The sequence below is a fragment of the Emydura macquarii genome, unplaced genomic scaffold (genome assembly GCF_026122565.2).
Source record: "Emydura macquarii macquarii isolate MOO-44397 ecotype Brisbane River unplaced genomic scaffold, CSIRO-AGI_Emac_v2 contig_306, whole genome shotgun sequence".
In the NCBI taxonomy this organism is placed as follows: Eukaryota; Metazoa; Chordata; order Testudines; family Chelidae; genus Emydura; species Emydura macquarii.
In genome coordinates, this window is record NW_027130443.1 from 2821446 (window position 1) to 2843570 (window position 22125).

Here is a 22125-nt window from a genome sequence, read left to right on the forward strand (position 1 = left end):
TAAAGCTCCTTCTATGTTTGCTTTCCTGCTGCTAAATAATCTGGTATGGAAATATTCTCAGAGTGGCTGAAAGGTAAAGAACAAGGTTTGTTCTTGGGTCTGATCATTTCTGGTGCACCAAAGGAATTGAGCTGAGATGGAAGAGTTTTTTCTGGGGCCCCCTGTCTGGAGCAGGACTGAAATGCCATGCCAAAGTCCCGCCTCTTTTCACACACAGCTCCAGGATGTCTTCTTTAACCCTTTCCTCATCAGGCTCAGCTCATGCAGAGGCCAGCAGAGCTCAGGAAGACATCAGGACAAAACAACTAAAAAAAAAAAAAAAAAAAAAAATTATGCCACTCCATGGAGCCCAGCTGGTCTGCAAAGAGAGCAGGACAGGGGAGTGAGTACCAAGGGGGTGCACAGAGGTTGAATGTGCTCAGTGCAGTGGGCCAGGCGGATGTGCATCTTGGACTGACTGGAGGAGTCAGGAAGATCTGAGAGGAGGATGTGGTAGTCATGGAGGTGAGGCAGTCAGGGCCTGGGTGACCCTTAGCACCCTTGCACTCTATTGCAGAGCTGGCCAAACTGTGAGCTGCATGTGGCTCTCTTACACTTAAAGTATGGCTTGAAAAGTCCCTGTGTTTCCCCCCCTCCATTCTCCACCTACCAGACTGGGGTGGGGAGCTCAGAGCTTCTGCCCTGTGGCAGGGTGGTGGGCTAGAGGATTTTGCCAAGCAGGGAGGGAAGTCTCGGGAGGGTGGGGATCCAGTAAGTTTGGCCACCCCTGCTCTATTGTAGTAATCTTTGTATAAAAGAGACCTTGTGAGTTATCACTGAAAATAACACACTGATCATTAATATTCTTGTGTCGTGTGTGCTGTGTAATAGGAGTTATGGGTACATGCTGGAATTTTGAATAAAGTGTGATTAAACCAGGTGTTTCGGGGGAGTTGGTAAACCCATCTGCCCTAGACAAAGGAATGTCTTTGCTGTTTGCTTCTCTGACTAGCCTGGTCATAAGGCAGAGACAATGATGGTCCATTTTTACATATCAGCTAAACAAAGCTATGAAGCAAACAATTGGGGGAGGAGACTGGATGACATCTAAACCCAGCTGGAGAAAGAAGGTTGGTCTGGTTTTTACTTTTCAAAGAATCCATTGCAAAGGTTTACTGGCCTATAAAGATGAGGTGACTGAACCTCAAGCGATAGGTGATTGAATCAACTGACTGTAGACAATAGTGCTGTGTCAGTGTGAGATGTCTGTATTAACACTACATGAGGAAATAGAGAAACTTAATATTATGCTTTAAAATCTGTGGCCAAACATGGAGAAACAGGTTTCCTCCCAGCTAGGAGGGAAGGCAGCTATTCAAATGTCTCATATGGAAGCGGGGCAGTGGGCCTGCTATTGTGGGGAACTTTCCTGGCTCATACACAGCCCCGGTGAAGTGGGCTAACACAAGGATTTGAGTCCTTGCCCCTACTCTCTTTACCCAGAGACCTGCCTGATCTCCAGGGTTCCCCTTCCACTTTCCTGGGTGGTGGGGTCCTCGTAACCCTGACAAGGCTGGGCCCAGGATGCCTGGGAGGCTCAACCCCTAATCTTGGTGTGGTCACTGAGGGCAGGGGCTAGGGTATCTTCTCTCCGGGGGGGGGGGGGGACTCTCTCTGCAGTGGATGCTTCCCTGACCCATTGATCACTGCAGACAGTTCAAAGCAGACACAATGTATTCAACAACAAACTTTAAAAAATAAAGAAAAGAGGAGAAATGTTAAAGGCACCACACAAATCTCGGGGGTGGGAGGGACATGGTGCAGGCCTCCTGCCTGGCTGCAATGCCTTTTTTGCCTCTGTCTTCACAGACAAGATCAACTCCCTCAGTGCTGAAGGGACCAATGCACCCGAGGGTGCTGAGGGAGTTGGCCTATTATCTGGGCCAGGGGAAAAAAGCAAATATAGTGCCCATCTTCACACACAGCATCTCAGGTCCTTAAGGGGTGGGAGGTGGGAACAGTCAACACGGATTCACCAAGGGAAAGTCATGCCTGACCAACCTGATTGCTTTCTATGATGAGGTGACTGCCTCTGTGGATGTAGGGAAGGCGGTGGATGTGATATACCTTGACTTTAGCAAAGCTTTTGATACGGTCTCACAGTATTCTTATCAGCAAGTTAAAGAAGTATGGGTTGGAGGAAAGGACTATAAAATGGATAGAGAACTGGCTAGAGCATGCTCAACGAGTAGTGATCAATGGCTCCATGGCTGGCAACCGGTCACAAGTGGAGTTCCCCAGGGGTCGGTCCTGGCGGTTTTGCATCTTTATTAATGATCTGGAGTGAAGCACAGAGTTTCACTGGTGCTCTGGTGGTGGACCCACACAGAAATCCCCAGGCTCTAGAAGGGCCTATAGACTGGGGACCGACGAGCTGGGCAGCAGCTCTGCAGGGACCTGGGGGTAACAGTGGATCTCCCCTGTGTCTGCCCACCTAGTGTCTGGGTCACAATCCCCCCACAATCTATGAAATGAGGGTCCCCCTTGCACTCCCCAGCTGCTGAGAGCACCCGGCTCCGGCTGGCCCCGGCCCTAGCCCCACTCTTCTTCAGTGCAGTTTGTCTCTCTGAGAACCTCCTCAGGCCCCTCTGGTTCTGCTGCTGTGGGTCAGCTCTGCTCGGCTCTCTGAGCATCTTCTCTGGCCTCCACAGCCGGCTCCAGATCCAGCCCCACTCTGCTCAGCTCGACTCCCCGGCTGCTCCTCTGGTTCTCCTGCTGTGGCCCGGCCCTGCTCAGCTCAGCTCCCACCCTGGGCTTCTTCTCATCTCTCAGCTACTGGCTGCTTTGTCCTCAGCGTGGCCCTGCTCTCTGCCCAGGCAGGCAGCTGCAGCTCACACACAGGATGAGACCCTCCTGGCTCCCTCATTGGCCTGCCTGCCCTGTCAATCAGGCTGACCTGAGCTGGCCTCTCTCCACTGGCCTTGGGGGCTATGTCTGTTTCAGGGTCCTCAAGAGATGCCAACCAAAAAGACTCATTAAGGGGCTAATAGACGCTTTACATATGTAAATTAGACCTGGTGGAATCAAAACAGTGGAAGCCCAGGTACATATAGCAGGCTGGGAAACCCATAAGAAGGAAAAAATCAATCTTTCACCTAGGAAGACATGGGAAGCCAGCCCCTTGTACCTCTGTGGTAGGTCCTGACTGAGACAAGGTCTGCCATGGCTGGGAAAAAGAATGACTGGTGAGAGAAACCATCTAGAGCAAAACCTGTACCTTGCTAGATTAAATTTTAGTCTTTTTAGATGCATGCTTTCATTTTTATTTGCTTGTAACCCTTTCTAACTGTCTCTCTTAGGATTTTAGGTGAATTAAAGTATATCTTTTGTTTTGTTTTACTATGAATATAAACCATCTCAGTGCGGTGTTTAAAGGGAAGGGTGTATTTACCCCAGTTCAGTTAATAAGATGTGGTGTGCTTTGTATCTTTGGAGGAACAAATGAACCTTAATGTCTCTCTGAACTGTCCAGGAGGGGGCTGGACATTGCAGAGCACATAGTTTTGGGAAAATTTGGGACTGGGAGTGTGGTAGGGTCACCATGCCGGTTGTAGCCAAGGCCGGAGGAACCTAGAGTGAGGTTGTGGGGCTGGAGACAGACAGCTGGGGTGAGAGCCACTGAACCTGGTGTGGCGAGCACACACACGCTCAGGGTGTGACCTGCATGCTGGTAGGATGGTTGTGAGTGTCCCAGGTTGGGAGCTACAGCAGCAAAACATTTTGAGGCATTCAGGGCTACAACTCCTCACCGGTCTGAATTGCACCCTGAACCCTGTGACAGCCTGGATGAATGTTTTGGAGTCAGGAATGGAGACAACTGGGCAGATGGTGGAGCTGTTGTGAAATGCAGCAGGATTTAGTGACCGTGTTAATGTGGGGAAAGAGGAACTGAAAATGACTCCAAAACTGAATTTGTGGGACAGGGAGGATGGTTGGGTTCTCAGGATGATGGAGAAGGAAGGACAGGGGAGGGGCTGGGTAGGAAGGGGAGGAGTTTCCTCACGGTGTTGGTATGAGTGCTTCCTCTGGTCTCCGTTCTCCAGATTTAAACAGGAGGTGGCTGGAGGCAGAGGGGTTCAAATTTGCTTCTCCTGCTTGTCTATCAGAGCCTAGAATTGTTGATCTTCAGGATGCATTTCTTAGGCTTCTGGCAAGTGCATGGCTGGGAAAGGCATTAGATTTGGTCAGGAGAGGCTCTTCTTGAGGCCTTTGGAGTGAAGTGTTGGTAGAGCTCCAGGACTGTAGCTGGATCCAGTGCTCTTTTAGCCTTTGCACGGTATTCTGTACAACTCTACAAAAGCTAATAAAAAACAAACACCCTGCACTTTAGATTTGCATTTCAAAGCACTTTACCAACACGCCTGCACTGACCAGCCAACCGCTCCAGTGCTTAGTCAGTGCGCCAGGGCTGCAGATCTCAAGAGATCCCACTTTTGGGTGAGACTTCCAGTATTTGAGAGTTTTAGACAGGCCAGAAATAGTCTGCGTCTTGGAATGTCTAGTCCCATCCAACACAAGAGGCATGGAGAGGTTCATGGTGAGGTTCAGGTCACAGTTTGGATCCTATCCCTCATTCTGGGGCTCCTGGGTTGACTGATTTGTGCTGCATAATTCAAGACACAGCCTCGTTTTGTAAAACAAATCTTTGCAGCTCCACTGGTCCCAAGAAAGCTTGAGTTGCTTTGTCTATTGAGAAAGGAAAACAACATCTAGCACAGAGCATTGGCGGGGGAAACACTAGATGAGCTCATAGGTCTTTTCCATCTGGGAAGGCTGCATTGAATAAAAACGTCGTTGGCACGTGGGGGCAAGTTTTGTTCTCCAGATGAGTAACTCTGGCTTTCGTCACTGGGTAACCGCACTCTTGTTAACTGTTCCTGCCCTCTCTGGAGCGTGAATTCAGAAGACAACTGGGTGGAAGCAAATTTGGGGTCTACAACCAAGAGAAATGTGTCTGCCACCCAATGCAGCATAACGCAGCACAGTGGCAAGCCCAGCACAAAGCGCAGGCTGACGACTAGCACCCTGAAGCCACTGCAGGGAGGTACCATTTTGTTAGCGCTCATTGCTGGCATAGCAGAGGTGCCATAGTTTATAATGAGGTGGTTTGGCAGGGCTTGGAGAGGTCTGTGGCTGGCACAGCAGTGGCTGTTTGCAATATGGTCCCAAGTACATTGGCCGAGTTCTGTGGGTGGCACTAGCAAAACAAGTGTCGCTGGCTACCTTGGCATCCTGTACCATGAGACCTTGATTTCCACGAGCACTATGTTTACTTCAAGAAGAAAGATAATGAAAAGAGTTAAGAAGACAAGGAAGGACAAAACTGGGATTGGTTTGACTAAATTGCTTAGATTAGACCAGACTCTTAACAAAGTTACTCACCATTTGAGAGGTGTTTCAGGAAGGCTGCAGTCAGCAGGAGAGGTAGGTGAGGTTCTTGACTGTGTAAAAGATGCACAAAAATAAGTTGCAAAGACTCCAAAGTTTTCCATAAAGCTGACACAGAAGGAAGAACAGCTGGATGTTGTAGGCCTCAGTTCACGAAGGCACTTGAGCATGTGCTCACCTCCATCTCTACTACACAAGCACCTTTCCAGCTAGGCATATCCTCAAGTGCATTTCTGCAATGGTATGCTAATTTTGATCTGACCCTCCCTAAAAACTTTGAACACACAAGGTTATATATAAGCCAGCTCCATTGCCACGTAGTAGTAGAACTGGGTAAAAAAACCAAAAATCACCACAAGAACCTTGGCTGCTTTTGCAAATGAAAATTTTCACAAAAACATTTTTTTTTTTTTTCTGAATCTTATTTTAAACATTTTCGGTTTCTTGTGTATCATTTCCCTTTTACCGGGGGTTGGTTTTGATTTGCAGTGGAATTTGATTTGGGCCTTGATCTGCAGGAGGTTTTTGCACTGCCAATTCTGATCGGGCAGTTTAGTATCATGGCGGGAGTTTTTACAAAATCGTGAATTTCATTTTAATAAAATACTAATGTCAAATGAAAAAAAATTATTGAAAAATATTCCATCAAATTAAAAAATGAAAAATCAGTCCATTCTGGGAAGCAGCAGGACAAAGCCACGTTAGACATTTTCAAATTCCCGCCACTGTATTTGACCTGTCTCACTTGCTGTCCGTTCTGTCTGAGCACAGTGGACGAACATGGCTCCTGGCTCGTACAGGATGTCCAGTAGAAATGGAAATTCATCACAAAAGCTCTCTGGCTATTCTGAATGAGCATCTGGCACCACCAGAACCATGTGTCCTTCATCCCTGTTGTGGCAACGGAAGCAACTGACTTGGCCACTTGGGGCATGCCCCAGGGGTTCCCAGGGTTCTGAGACACCTCATCACCACCTGCCTTTATCATGAGTAGCCTTGACTGGGCCTGCTGTGGATCAGCTCCCTGAATCCACCAGCCTCTGGCAGCACAAACCCTGCCCTCCAGACCTCTGCAGGCCTCGCTCTCTGTAAAATAGCGACAAGCGCACACCAGCACACACCAACCCCTGAGTGCACGGAGTGTTCCCTGAAGGGTCCACCCCTTATCCACTGACCACTCACAGGATTACCAGACCGGCTGTTCCCAAAGGAACAGAACACACCAGCCATAAGATTCAGTTCAGGACCAGCACCACAGCCCTTAGATATACTGATAGTCAAAACAAGACTCATTTTATTATCAAAGATTCATGTAATGGTGAGTAACAGTATTGCAAACAAGTGGTTCCATATAAAACAAAATCATAACACGCTTTCTAGAGACTAACCTTAACTAACAGGCTAACCTCCTGCCTAAAGAAGTTTTCTCTCACCCAAAGTTCTCTTCAGCATTTCAGCCAAACCTGGCTGAGACCACTTTTTCATTAAGCAAAATCTCTGTCTTTTTACTTCCTCAGTGAAAGGTACCAAATATGCACTCCAAATATAGTTAAGCAAACCTTTTAAGGTGCACCTCTCAGACAGGATCTCCCTCACACACCATTTTGCTCTTCCTGTTAGATTTTTTTTCTCTGAAGTCCTTACAAACCTTCATGTGCTTTCAGTTCAGACTGGTTATAGGTGATCCATCGTGAACAGGACAATACTCAATGTGCATGTAAACAGGTGAATAAACCTTTCTTGTCTGACAGAAAACCTTTCTTGCCTCTGCTGGTGACCAGTTCCTACAGACTTTACGCCCACAGTTTCAGTATAGATGCATAACTCCTTACATAAGTACGTTTCACACTGATATTGATGACCAGTGTGACACCAGCTTTTATTTGAGGCCTCACATGACATCCTTTGGTGACCCAGAATGTACAGACCAGAATGAGGAGTTTCTTGTAGCCCATCTGCATGCCTTTGGCAGCAGGCATAAGAGTTCTTGGGTCACAGCAACTCCAGGAGAGAGCCCTCAACAGCCTAAAGTGGATGAACTTTGGGAAAAGACCTAAAATCATCTAACCAAAGTCAGGCAGAAAAGGATCCAGCATGTCTGGACTTCGGGTCCACATGGCGATTTTGCTTTGAGAACTTGGCACTTGTTTACGATGGTCTGAGTTTACTCAAGGTTCTGTTGTTATGAGTTGTTTGTCCGGGCTAAATAATCCTCTGAGCAGGCTACTGCCCTGCCAGGATAAGACGTCTAATGAGGATACACAAAGTCACTCTTCTGAGCGATTCTCTCTGGGCTGAATTCTCAGCTGTGCCTTTTGACTCTGAGGCCCGGTCACAGTGGGGAGGGGGAACAAAGAATACTCTTGTGCTCCCTGATTCTGGCTGTGGTTCCTGCCCCAAGCTGATGGGCTGTTTGAAGTACCCAGGCTGGCTCTAGCCCCAAGCACGGCACATCTGGAGAACACGGTGGTGGGGCAGCTGGCATAGCAGCTGGCAACACTGGCTGCAGGCTATGAACTTTTCCATGCTGGGAGAATGGGCAGCTTTTCAGCCTGTCTGCCCGACCACTGTGTTCGCCCGGCTCTGCTGAGGGAACGGTGAGCCATTTTCCTTTCTGCACCACTTTCCCTTGTTGCCAGTGCCAGTCTTTCCTGCAGCCATGCACTGCTTCAGACACATGCCAGTCTGTCTATCTGCCCCCGTTATTGCTTGGCGGGCATGCTAGGTATGTACTCCAAGGCAATGTTGAATATATCGGCAGTGTGACCTAGTGGCTAGTGCACTGCCACTGACCTGCTATTTGCCTTTGGCACCTCTTTTCCCCTCCCCCCATTGTCTGTCTTCTCTGTTGACACTGCCAGCTCTTCGGGGCAGGGACTGTTCCACCTTGTGTTTGTACCACACACAGCACAATGGGGCCCTGATCTCAGCCAGGGCTGCTAGGGGCTCCTGGAATATAAATAATCATATTCAAACTAGGTTAAAAGAACGTTATGGTTGCAAAGTCAAGCACTTGAAAGTTAGGAAATACCAGATTCATGCCTGTCAGTGAAAGCTTAGCTCTCGTCCCTTTGTGCATCCACACGTGGCCACAGTTCTTAATTACATGAGCACAGGGCAACTTCACTGGGAGTATTGCAAAGCTGCTTGTCCACTTCATCCTGCGGTGCCAGCGTCTCATTTCGGAGCTGAGCTGCTCTTGCCTGTGGTATTATGAAAAATGTGGCAATCATTTCTACGGCAGGAAAAGTACGTTTTCTGTTCTTTCTTTTCCAACCGCTCAGCACTCAGTCACGGCTGCGCAGTGGCTTTGTTCTTTTGACGCAACCAGCCAGAACTTCCCAGCATTAAGAAGCTCCTTCAGAGTGAGACGTTCTCGGGGACTTGCACAATCCCTGCCTGTTATCTCCACTTGGTCTGTCTGCTTGCATCAGAGTGAATAATAGGGTGGATGTTTTGCCTCCCCCAACACTCAGGAGAATGGGTTCGATTCACCCCTTGGCCAGCATGGCATTTGGTGAGCATAGAGGGAGAGAACGTGGCCAGCCCCCAGGGGCTGTGCATGGGGCTGAGGCACAAGGAGCTTCCCCCGTTTATACTCATGAAGAGGGGCTGGCCTTCCCTCCCCTCTGCACAGGGACTCCTCAGGTCTAGGTCCTACATGCATTAACCTCTCCAAAAGCAGTAGGCAGGAGACGGGACCACTGGAGCTGGCTGAGGACGGCAGAGACAGAGCCTATTCTGCCCCTCCTAAGGTAAGGCTTATGCTCCCTTCCCTCCCACTCACTGTGGGTCTCAGGGCAGTGCAGCCTGCAGCAGAGGAGACAAGGCAAACATGAGAGCTAGGTGCCGTTCTGCAGCGTCCTGAGGTTTGGGGTGGGGAGGGAGGACGCATCCAGAGCCTGGGTGTGTATCTGAGCCAACTGCAAACTTTTCTGGGTTTGCCCATCACTTATGAACAGCAGGTCTGATTTTGGTCCCTGGCTCCACCCCCGTTGAAGTGCTCCAGTGGTAGGGCACCCGGGGATTCCTCCGGCAGGCGTCGGTGAGAGTTGTGGGGGCTGGGTGTGGCCAGCGTGCCCTGGGCTCCAGAAACCCCCAACCAGTGCAGTGGTCCCTGGGGATAGTTCCAGCGGGTATAAGTTAGAGCTGGGGGCAGGGCAGCCCTCCCGTAGCCCCAGGATCGTGGAATTTGCCAGGGGGCTGTGTTGAGCACAACCCCTCTGGTCCCTGGCTCTGCTTCGCTGTCTCCATCTGCTCTGCGATTGTTGCGACATGAGTATTTCTGTGCCGCACAAACAGAAAAAGGACTTTTGAACTAGTGGCTCGAGTAGTTGTGCATTCAGACCAGAGGCAAGGGAACGCTAAAGAGAGGGTCACTCTCGGGTGATGAAGAGGAACTCTAGGTGGGAGAAGCAGCAAGAACCAGAATGTGGCTGGCTGGTCTCTGTCCTGCCATCTGGCCTCTGACTTGGGACTGTAGGAAAATGCCTGCTCCCTGGTGGCAGTCAGTGCCCAGGTGAGAGAGGCTGTCTGTAGAGTCCAGCTAGAAATGGGATTGCCCTTTTCCGCGCAGAGGGAAAGGTGTCCGTACCCAAGATTGAAATGTCTCAGGAAATGGAGGGATTGCCGTACTCCTAGCAGCGCACAGGGCAATTTTTGGTCTACATCAGGCAGCTCCCACGTCACAGGTTCCACAGTGAATCCCACTGCATGGCTTTTTCTGAATCAAAGCTTAATAAATGTGCAGTGCCTGATTCCGTGCAGCAGACCTTGCCTGGCTTTGATCTGGACTTGCCTGAGCTCAGCATGGCTGCTGCTGCCTGCCAAGCCAAAGAGAAAAAACGTTATTTTCCTTAGGTTTGAAATAAAAGGGTTTTAAAAAAAAAAAAAAAAAAAAGTCTTGGCTGTGGAGTAGCATGTTATTCATCACTGCCTCAGCCCCGTGCCTTTGCTCCCATCCAGAGCACACACTGAAACAATTTCCCTGTGGTTTCCCTCCTTGGTGGAGTCAGATTCCTAGAAAACAAAAGGAATGTCGCAAGAGTGAGCACCAGCTTGGAGGCAAGTCCGGAGGCCTGGGGGTTTCGGCTCCTACACAATGGACCTATGGGTCTGCTGAGCAGGGCACCCTGCTGCCAATCGGTGCTGCCTTGTTCTGCCAAGGGTGTTTGGGATCTGATTCTGGTGACTGGTGGAAGCCGTTTAATTTTTCCCCATGGGAGATGCGCTCTGCTCATGTGCTGCTACGCAATTCCCATGGGCACGTCAGAATCCTATTACACATTGCCTCGTACACATGTGCAGAGTTAGGGAACAATTCTGACACCCTAGGAAAGGCTGAAAACACTCAGCAGATCTGATACGCTTCCTAAGACCCCTTGTAGAGATTGCTACGGAAATTCCCGCCTTTCTATGCGACCCCTTCAGCTCTCCTTTTCACCTCCCCGAGCTTCCCCTGGAGTCAGACTAGAGACACTTCCAGCCCATGGTGTGACTGGTACCCTGGAGTGACTCGCCAGGCTCTTTGAAATCAGTATGGAAGCTGCTATGAAGAAATTCAAACCAATCTGCGGTGGGGTGCATTCACCCTTGGAGCTCCCCTTGCATCTGTGTGTGATGTTGCCCGTATCACTGGCTCCAGCACCTCCTGCAGGCCATCTGCCTCTGGTTCCAGGTCTTCCGTGGTTCAGACCAAGTCACGTGAAGTTCAAACCCTTTCTGGGGTAACACGTACGAGTCCACACAAATCTGAATAATTCTTCAGCCGCCTTGGGCTACTGAAGTCTTGTTTCCACTTACAAACCCCAAGTCAGGACCTCCTCGGCACATCAGTCTACTCTGCTTCTTGGGGGTTTCTCTCTACAGGGGAGTCCTACTTTCCCTGCAGTCTCTGCCTGGATCTTGCCTTCTTTGCGAGGCCTGCCACAGGGATCAGTTCTGTCTCTGCAGCCTCTCTCAATCTGCCTATCCCAGGCCCTTCCCAGAGAGAGAGTGAACTGTCTGTCTCCTCTCTCTTCTGGGTCTTCCTTCCTCAGCCGAGTTCCCTCAGGCAACCTGCCAGGCCAGCTCCACCTCTTCTTCCAGGCATTAATCAGCCCCCCATCCAGGGGCCGAGATGACTAATTGGGGTTCTGTCCTTTACCTGGCAGGTGACGGGGGTTAAGCCCCTCCACAGAAACGAACAAAAGCTGTCTAGAGTCAGGAGCACCCAACGTCCGGCCAGTGATAGCGCTAGACGCTGCCGCAGCTCGGTACAGGCAGGGTCCAGTGACGTGAGCCAGGGATGGGTTACTGGCCTGAACATGGGCAAGCTGGGTCTGGATTTTCTTGATCTGTCCCATGACTGTGGTGGCAGAGCAGCCTTGATCACAGGATCTGGGCTCGAGGGAATCTCAGTGGGTTCATTCCTTCCCCTCCTGGAAGGTAGCCGTCCTCCCCAAGGCCCTTCCCATACAGGGCCTCCTTGTGGTCACTGCAGTAGGACTCTGCGGTAAGCCAGGCTGTAGAGAGAGCAGCATGTCAGTGACATCCAGCTCAGAGCATTTTGCAGAGACAGAGCTGTGCACCCAGGCTGACGGGAGGAGGTTCAGCCCAGACAAGGGGGAAGGGACACAGCTAGCTAGGGAGCAATATCTAGAAAAACAGGCCCACGTGGAGCAGCAGCACCCTGGAGTGTAGCTGCCGTTTGCCAGCGCAGTTCACAGCCTCAGGGGCTTCAGAGTTCCCGGGTAGCGGGAGAGTGTGATTTCCCTCCGGCGCCTCGGTCACCTCCAGGCTACGTTACTGGAGCTCTTCGGGCAGTGCTCCTTGGGCTGCCTTCAAAACACACTCTGATGTGCAGCTGGTGCCAAATCCCGCTGTTCCCCTCTGGTGTCTCCAGGCACATCACACCTGTGTGTAGACGCTGTCGGATTCATACTAGAGAGTCTCTGGAAAGTCCTGAATGCTCTGGGACCTGCTGGTCTGAAGGAGACCCTCCCCTTCTGCGCCCAGCTGCCAGAGAGGAGACCCGCTGGGATGCTTCTCCTGTTCACACCTGGCATGGAGCTCCCACTTCGTGCCCTGCCTCCGCCTGGCACTGGAGCATGGAGGGAGGCTCAGTAACTCTCTCCAGAGTCCGGGTGATAGTTTTATCTTAGTGTTCTTCTGTGTTTAGTTCATGTTGGCTTTTTCTGGGCTCAGTGGTCGAGTTACAGGGCTCCGTGTTGTGCTGGAGGCCCAGAGATGACTGGCATAGTTATATTCACTGGAAACACCCCCTGCATGGGGGAGGCACAGGTACCTTGTGAGTTTTTAGTTGCTGTTCTGGACCCAGAGGCAGAGTCCCTTTGGCAATCAGCACTGTCCGGCTGAGTAAAATACACCAAGAGGCTGCTCGTCTGTTGCACGTCTGCTTGGGGAAGTGTAATGGGTTCGATGGGCATCTACACATGCTCTTTAGGGGCCGTCTGCAAGTGGTGAAGTGATGGGGTTCAGCTCAGAACACAGGGGCTTGGACAACGCCTGAATATTTCCATATGCCACAGTCTCATTCCACAGCCCCTGCCACGTGGAGCAGATACGAATGCTCAGCGCCAGGCCCTGGCTCCAGAGGGAACTTTCTACTGCAGACACTGGGTTTTGGAGAAGAAGCCCCTGGTGGAATTCTCTCTTAGCGTCTGGCTAGAGGGGAGCAGATGGCAAAGGATGCAGTCCTGTGTCTCCACACTGACTCCAGTGGCCCCTTCCATTACGGGTGCCATGGGATTTCCAAGGACTGTGCAACACCCCAGGTTGTAGCATCTCTTCTGACTGAGCCCTGTGGGCCTAAAGGAGTATAACGTGTGTCTCCTCTAGCGCCACCCTCGGCATGCACATTCCTCCCTGGCCTGCCTAAATTTGCCGCATCATCCAGCTCAGGACCCACTGAGAGACCTTGATGGAGTCGAGGTGAGCCCCATTCTGTGCTGGAGGGAGCTCTCTTTGAGCAGAGGGCCGGCCCTGCGGGAAGTGTGGAGCGACAGTTCAGGCCATCCCATGGGAGCACTACTTGACAGGACAGGCAGTAACTGGGACAGCTGAGTTCTGGAGTCAGGTGTTAAAGGTTCTTAGCCCTTTCCATAATTTTTACCTCCAGGAGGGAAGCCTAGAAGGCCTGTACAGATGGTATCGGTTCACCAGCGAAACACAGCACCCAACAGGCCAGGATGGGCAGTCACGCTGCATGCATGCAACGGACTGGGAGGAGGAGGTAGAGAAGAATGTGGTGCCCCTATCAAGAAGTGGGGCGCTCTAGGTGGGTGTCATGGGATTGCACAAGTGGGAGGGGGGTTGATCAAGACGCAGAGGCTGGCTCTGTGAAAAGTGCCACAGGATCTTTAATGACCACGAATGGTCAGGACCTTGGTTTTATCTCTCAGCTAAAGGATTACAAGCACATGTGCCGCCGTAGGGCCTCGGAGAGCACCATTGTCCTTCTGAAGTGCCTATGCCACTTAAGCTCCCTGTGCTTTTTCGGTGCAGGCAGGACTAAGCACTTCTTCAGTGCATCTCCGCTAAGGACTACGCAGGCTTTGCCGTGCTTGGTTGTGCAATCCGACCGTCTGTGAGCATTGACGTCTGCCTGCCCACGCTGCCACCACACTGCAGAGAAACGCCTCCAGTGAAAGCATCTTCAGGAGAGAGTTTCTCTTAGAGGCTGTTAAATCTGCTTGTTTCATAAACCCCCAGTGGAAATCTAGAAGGAAGCACCAAGGTGGCAGGAACACCCTCAGGTCCAGAGGACAGTAGCACCCATTCAGATATTTGGCAGAGGAAGCAGGGAGGGGGGAAATTCCAGGCCCGCCCCCTCTGGCAAAGAACCTGTTCTTGTCCCCACCACTTCCTCACTGGGGAGTCTCCCTTCTCTATTACCCACACGGTGCATGGGCCGGTGCTGCCCTGAGTCAAGTTCTCGGCAGACTCCCCTGCACTCTGCTGTATAGGAACAGACTCCCCGTGTGCCAGGTCCCAACTCCATTTGGCCTGGCTACCTCCCCTCCTGTATGGAGGGATGGCCTGGTCACATTTCAGTGGTGGCGTGACCAGGCAGGTCGAGCCAGTCTCCAGACCACTCTGGCAGCAGCTATACTTATTTAGGACAGGGCCACTGCTTAAAAGTGATTGAGCCATGGCCTCCTGGATCTGCGGCCTATGGCGTTTTGAGCAAGTTCCAAACCCATGGGGGGGGCACTCTTTGCCCCCACTGCCCCCTAATTTGTGCCTCTTCCAGAGGGACAAGACTCAAGACTCTGCTTGGTTTGGGGGACACAGAAGCAGGTTGGTACATTTCAAAGTCAAATAAAATAATTTCAGGATTTCTCCAGAACAGCTGTTGGTAAAGATGACATCAGGAACTCTTCCACTGCCTGGAACTCCCCTGAACCCCACCGGAAGGAGCCCCAAGAGATGCTGCTCTGACCGTGCTTTTTTCATTGCACCTTTAGAAATGTAAAGAGTCGCTTGCCTGCGGGGGCTGATGGGAAGAACAGCATGCTGCAGAGTGGACACAGACACGGGTAGAGATCTAGACTCTAATCTATCTCGTTTTCTAGTGCCAGTGCAGGAAGGGTTCCGGATGGAATGGAGCCTTGCGTTCAGCCTGTGCTCCCGTGATTTTAACATTAGTCTCGTGATAGTTCTTGTTTTTCTTAAAGCCCATTTCCAGGAGTCATATGACCATGTGAGACTCCCAGCTTGCTTTTTTAACAAGCAAGTTTCTGGCCATCAGGGCCATGAAGAAAAGCTGGAAAATGTGACTTCTAAAAGGCAGAAAACAAACAAAAATATGGGTTTATTTCAGAAACGAGTGGATGAGATTCTCTGTCCTGTGTGGTGCTGCAATTAGACACGGGCTGACCAGAATGGGCCTTTCTGGCCTTGAAGTTAATAAAATACAAAGACCGAACTTCCTGACCTTCTTCTAAATCTCATGATTTTAAGCCCGTCTTGTTCCTTTTCAGCACCTGGCTCGTGACTTTTGAATGCCGCGGCTTGGCCGCAGTGGGGCTCCCCTCGCTCTGTTGCAAGGGTTCCAAGCAAGGCCTGGGGCAGTGGGCTGTGAGTTACTATTAACGCGGATGTTGACGCTGAGGAGCTGTGGCCCTGGCTTTCCCCGTATCTCCTGCCACTTCTCCCTCCCACTTGCACGCTGCCCCCTCCTCTCAGCTTTGTCTTCTCCTCCCACTCCCAGCACCCACAGTGCCATCCATCTGCCAGTGCCCCAAGCAACTTCCCGACGAATTACTGAGGGAACGTGGCTCTCGTTCTCTGTGGACTTTCCTTAGCCTTTGCCTCAGGCTTGTCCGCTTGGTTCTCTAGTTAGTCGGCTGTGGATTCCCCACTCTCCCTGCCAGGGGCTCGCGCTTTGCCACTCGCTGGAGCCTGCCAAGCAGAGCGTTCAGAATGGCAGTAATGATAAAGACCTGCCTGGAGGGAGAGCCTTCTCTGTGCTCAATCTGGCCTTCTCTGTGCGTGGGGGCAGCCTTGCATCTGCAGGCCCTCAGAGCGCCAACTCCTGTGAGTCTGTGGTGGTTCCTCTAGTGTAAGGGAGCTGTTGGGAGAAAAATCAGTGGCAACTTCTGACACGCAGGTGCTCACGTTCTCCTGGTCTGCAGTGGGCAGGCCTGGAGCCTGTAGGTTACAAATAGCTTGGGAAGGGATCGCTTGTACTCCTCTCAGGGTATTGGCTTAGCTACTCCTCTGTCTGAGTCAGTGACTCCTATTGAGTCACCAGGGTTACATGGCCCAAGGGTCATTAAGCATGGGAACAAACTCCCAGGGGAAGTGGGGGATTCTCCATCTCTTGACATCTTCCAATCCAGACTTTCTGGGAGGTATGCATGGACACAGACTGTCCCCGCAGCAGGCTGAAACCCTCAGACTCATGTGCCAGTTGAGGCAGAATGTGCATTGTGATCTCTCTACAAGGGCATGTGACAGTAGGTTCTGCCAGTGCCAGCCAACCAGGCATGGCTTTAACTTTGTAAGGGATAATATTATTAAGAAGGCCAGAGTCGTCGTCTTTTGCTTTTTCATTGACAGCCCTCCCACCTTGCAGGAGGTGACATGCGACACTCTGCGTCATTTCAGTTGCACAGCTAAAATAGTCAGGAAACGAAAATGTTTAGTCTGGTCAGCACTAGAAGCTGTGTGAGGGGTTGGAGCGTGCTCAGAGAGAATGGAATCTGTTTGAGATTTTAGTAGCTAAACTCTAGTCTGGACTGAGCACGTGCAAACTCAGATTTTTCAAAGGCTTGGTCAAATTTTGGTGGAATTTCCTGAGGATGGCAAAAGACATATCCCTGCCACCAAAGCCAACCCCCCTGTGAAACTCTCACCCTTCCTCCAGAACATGAGAAAGCAAGATCTTCTCCAAGAAAGGTCACCAGAGTCTTTTTAATGTTACTTAACTATGTACTTCCCAGCAACCTCATTCTGGGAAATGGCTGAATTGTTTTGGCTGAAATATGCCAAAAAAAACCCCAAAACCCTTATCCTGAGGCACACACCAGACACGGAAAATTTCAGCCTGAATGGTTAAAGATTGGCAAAATTATAAGCAGCTGAAATCAGGGTTTTATAAAGGGATGTGTTGGGCAAACTTTGTAACCAGCAGCACTATCAGCTCTGCCTGCGATGCATAGTGCATTTAATTAATAATATGCTTCACTTTAATAACATTCGTCTGAGAATATTAAAGCAATGTGTCATTCCTATAAGAATATCTTTCATTTTGCTGAACTTTCGCACCAAGTTCTGCTCACAGCTACACTGTCTAAATCAGAGGTAAGGTTTGTGCTGCGCTATTTGTGGCATTTTAGGAATTTATTTAACGAGTTAATTTGCACATTTACAAATGGTTTGCATATTTACCACAATAAATATGTAATACACTTGGCAGTTGTCAGGGTACAATGTCAGGCACATTTATTTGCCATAGCTTTTGTTAGGGGATTTGTGACAAAAATGGGGTTTTCATGTTTTGGCTGACCACTCTGGTGAAAGAAACTGTGTTCCTGGTATGCTTTTAACCCTTAGTAGCACAACACTTGTGCACCCAGGTAATGGAAGTGATACGAATGAACAAATCAATACACTCATCCATATAGATCAAGACTATCATGTTGCTGGACTGTGAGTTTTGTTGATTGGACAATAACAATGCTGTGGTGGGAATTGTTCACTGTATTGCACAGGCTTGTCGTGTATATATGGAATAAGATATCTGAACCCTGCACTGTTGTGTTAGTGTGCTAATTGTTTTCCGCTCACAATCACTGCTGATGTGGATGATGGAGAAAAGGCTAGGAAGCCTGTCTTTAATTGCACAGCTAGCTGGAGCAAAGCACATGGGAGAGCAACACACTCAATAAAGAGGCCGATACATGTGTTAGGGTGGAACACTGACCAATGTCTGGCAGAGATAAGGATATGGAAACCCCATTCATTGCCAGATCTCTCAGTAACCTCATGATATGTAGGCAGAGTAGCTCAAGCCATGTCGGTCCCAGGATATTAGAGAGAGACGGTGGGGGAGGTGATATCTTTTATTGCACCAACTTCTTTTGGTGAGAGAGAAGTTTCAGCGCTTACACAAGCTGGACCTGAAGACGAGCTCTGTGTGGCTCAAAAACTTGTTTCTCTGACCAACAGAAGTGGGTTCAATCAAAGATATTACCTCAGCCGCCTTGTCTTTCTAATGTCCTTATGGGAAAGTCCTAAATATGTTCTATATTCAAGTAATCAATTAGTTTTAACAATAATTCATTGCTGGTAACTTAACAACGGTCTTTATTAGATACACAGTTAACACACATACAGAGCATCTTAACTCAAGTCAGTCTATCCATCTAACCTAAAACCAGCTGCCTTCTCCCACTGTCAGCTCCCACACGCTCTAGAGTCTATTCATTCGCTTAAAGCCACAGTAACATCTTTTTTACATTTTTTTTTAGCACAGGCTTTTCTGTATTTTAGACATGTGTCACATTATTATATATAATCCTCTATGTTTTGGTTTATTTGTGGCCATTACAGAACCTCTTGTGTTTACATTTTTCTGTGTCTAAATCTCCTGTATGCATTTCAGCATCTCTGCTGTTAACCATAAAGGAATTACTAGTCTATTACCTTTAAACAGAATTCCTCCAATTATTGATAAGTCTCGAATAAATCGATTATATGGCTTAGGTATCATTTTTTTTATTATATCCTTTTTCAATAGCTGTAATAAACCTTTTATTTTTTCATCCCGTCTAGTTGCTTGTACAATTTCTTCTTATACTCTTTCTGATATAGGAAATAATTGTACTACATCATCTTCTTCAACTACATTGTTTATCGCATAAGCTCTAGAAAAAGAATCAGCAACAATTAATGATTTGCCTGGCTGATATTTTAATTTAGTCATTATAAATACAATTGAAAAAATACACCATCTTGATTACAAAGGTTATCTGTCATGTTCCTTTTTGAAATATTAACTCATAAGTTATGATCTGTTGCTGCCAGTACAGATCTACCATATATAAATACATGAAATTCTTTGCATTCAGAATTACCGTGCCAAAGCCTCTTTTTCCATCTGAGCATACTGCCATTCTAATTTTGACATTACTTTAGATGCATAAGCAACTGGTTTTCATAGATCACATACTTTTGTAACAGAACTGCTCTTTTGTCGTTTTTGGGTACAACTGAAGAGAATTTTGTTACTTGTTTTTATTAGTTACTTATGCTTAAATTCTTGTTGATAGTCCCATTTTCACTGGTAATTTTTACAAGGTAAAGCCCTGAAATTTGCTCTTTTCTTTCCTGCTAGGTTACGGAGGTATTTTACTACAATATTAACCATACCCAAAAGTTTCTGCAATGACACCTCTTCTGAGTGAGCAATATTATCAATGCTTGTATTTATTGTGGCTCAATCTGTAATCCCTGACTGCTTAGTGTTTCTCCTTGAAGCATTAATTCTTGAACTCTAAATTTACATTTTTTCTTAAATTTCAATCCTGCTTCTTTTGTTCTAGATAATGCTTTAGTTAATCTTATATCATGCTCTTCTAAAGTTCTTCCCCTTATTAATATATCAGCTATGTATACGTCTGTGCCATCTATATTTTCAAAAATCTTTTGTATTGCTCTAAAATCAGAATATAATCCAAAGGTAATCTTTTAAAACAGTAAGGTCCAAAAGGGATGTTAAATGTCTATAGCAATTAACTTTCTTTCTCCAATGGTATTTGCCAAAATACATTTGAAGCATCTAAAGGAGAAAAGTATTTTACTCCTGACATTTATCCAAATATTTCCTCCCTGTTAGGTATTTTAAAATGTTCCCTTTTATCTCATATATGTAAGTCTTTTGGATGTAGACACAAACAAAAGTATCCATCTTACTTTTCTATTAATACTAGTGAATTCATCCACTCTGTCGGCTCTGCCACCACTATATCCAAATTAACTAATCTTTCCAGCTAAAAAGTGACAATTTTTAAGTGCTTATATATAAATGCCAGAAGTCTAAATATTAAGATCGGTGAACTTGAGTGTCTCGTATTAAATGAGGATATTGATATAGTAGGCATCACAAAAACTTGGTGGAATGAGGATAATCAATGGGACAGAGTGATATGAGGGTACAAAATATATCGTAAGACCTATTCTCTTCTTCCTCGTGGGGGAGTGGCGCTATATGGGAAAGAAAGCATAAAGTCAAATGAAATCTTAATTGAACCAAACTGTACCGTAGACTCTCTTGAATAATAAGAATATTTCTCTAGGGATATAATACCGACTACCTGACCAGGATGGTGATATTGACTGTGAAATGCTCAGGGAGATTAGAGTGGGTATATAAATTAAAAAATTCAATTATAATTGGGGATTTCAAGAATCCCCGTATTGACTGGGTACATGTCACCTCAGAATGGGATGCAGAGAGAGAGTTTCTGGACACCTTAAATGACTGCTCCTTGGCACAGCTAGTCCTGGAACCCACAAGAGGAGAGGTAATTCTTCATTTAGTTCTAAATGGAGCACAGAATCTGATCCAGGAGGTGAATATAGTTGAACTGATTGGTAATAGTGACTATAATATAATAAACTTAATATCCCTGGGGGCAGAGACCAAAGCAGCCCACCATAGTAGCATTTAATTTCAGAAAGGGGAACTACACATAAATGAGGAAATTAGTTAAACATAAATAAAAAGGTACAGAACCAAAAGTGAAATCCTTGCAAGCTCTATGGAAACTTTTAAAAGACACCATAATAAAAGCTCAATTTAAATGTATATCCCAAATTTTAAAAAATAGTAAGAGGACCAAAAAAGTGCCACCGTGACTGAACAACAAAGTAAAAGAAGCAGTTAAAGGCAAAAAGGGCATCCTTTAAAAAGTGGAAGTTAAATATTAAAGAAAATAGAAAGGAGCATAAACTATGGCAAGAGAAGTGTACAAATATAATTAGGAAGGCCAAAAAAGAATTTGAAGAACCACTAGCCAAAGACTCTAAAAGTAATAGGAAAAAGTGTATCAAATACATCAGAAGCAGGAAGCCTACTCAACAACCAGTGGGGCCACTGGATGATCGAGATGCTAAAGGAGCACTCAAGGAAAATGAGGCTATTGTGGAGAAATGAAATTAATTCTTTGCATTGGTCTTCATGGCTGAGGACGTGAGGGAGATTCCCAAACCTGAGCCATTCTCTTTAGATGACAAATCTGAGGAACTGTCCCAGATTGAGGTGTCATTAGAGGAAGTTTTGGAACAAATTGATACATTAAACAATAATAAATCACCAGGATCAGATGGTATCCACCCAAAAGTTCTGAAGGAATTCAACTGTGAAATTGCAGAATTACTAGCTGTGGTATGTAACCTATCATTTAAATTAGCTTCTTTAGCAGATGACTGGAGGATAGTTAATGTGACACCAATTTTTAAAAAAGGCTCCAGAGACGATCGCGACAATGACAGGCCAGTAAGCCTAACTTCAATAGCAGGCAAATTGGTCAGAACTAGAGTAAAGAACAGAATTATCAGACACATAGATTAATATGATTTCTTGGGGAAGAGTCAACATGATTTTTGCAAAGGGAAATCATGTCTCACTAATCTACCAGAATTCTTTGAGGTCAATGAGCATGGGACAAAGGTGATCCAGTGGATATAGTGTACTTAGATTTTCAGACAACCTTTGACAAGTTCCCTCACCAAAGGCTCTTAAGCAAAGTAAGCAGTCATGGGATAAGAGGGAAGGTCCTTTCCTGGATCAATAACTGGTTAAAAGATAGGAAACAAAGGGTAGGAATAATGGTCAGTACTGTTAAACATATTCATAAATGATTTGGAAAAAGGGTAAACAGTGAGGAGTAGTTTTGTATCATCTAAAATTTTCTCACAAGATAGTTTAAGTCCAAAGCAGACTGTGAAGACTTACAAAGGGATCTTAGAAAACTGGATAACAGATGAAATTTAGTGCTGATAAATGCAAAGTAATGCACATTGGAAAACTTAATTCCAACTATACATATAAAATGATTGGGATCTGACTTAGCTGTTACCACTCAAGAAAGAGATCTTGAAATCATTGTGGCTAGTTCTCTGAAAACATCCACTCAACGTGCAGTGGCAGCCAAAAAAGCTAACAGAATGTTGGGAATCATTAGCAAA

The 22125-nt window shown here is 47.4% G+C and overlaps 1 long non-coding RNA gene across 2 annotated transcripts; it reads left to right on the forward strand.

Annotated features, from left to right (window-relative positions):
- The first annotated feature begins 324 nt into the window (after nt 1-324).
- On the forward strand, nt 325-2917 carry LOC137156993 (uncharacterized). 2 transcript variants are annotated; one of them, XR_010920957.1, is made up of 3 exons: nt 325-382; nt 1038-1109; nt 2691-2917. It is a non-coding gene; the product is annotated as an uncharacterized lncRNA (long non-coding RNA). The 2 variants fall into 2 exon arrangements; XR_010920956.1 differs by having other exon boundaries at nt 332-504.
- The last annotated feature ends 19208 nt before the right edge of the window (nt 2918-22125 follow it).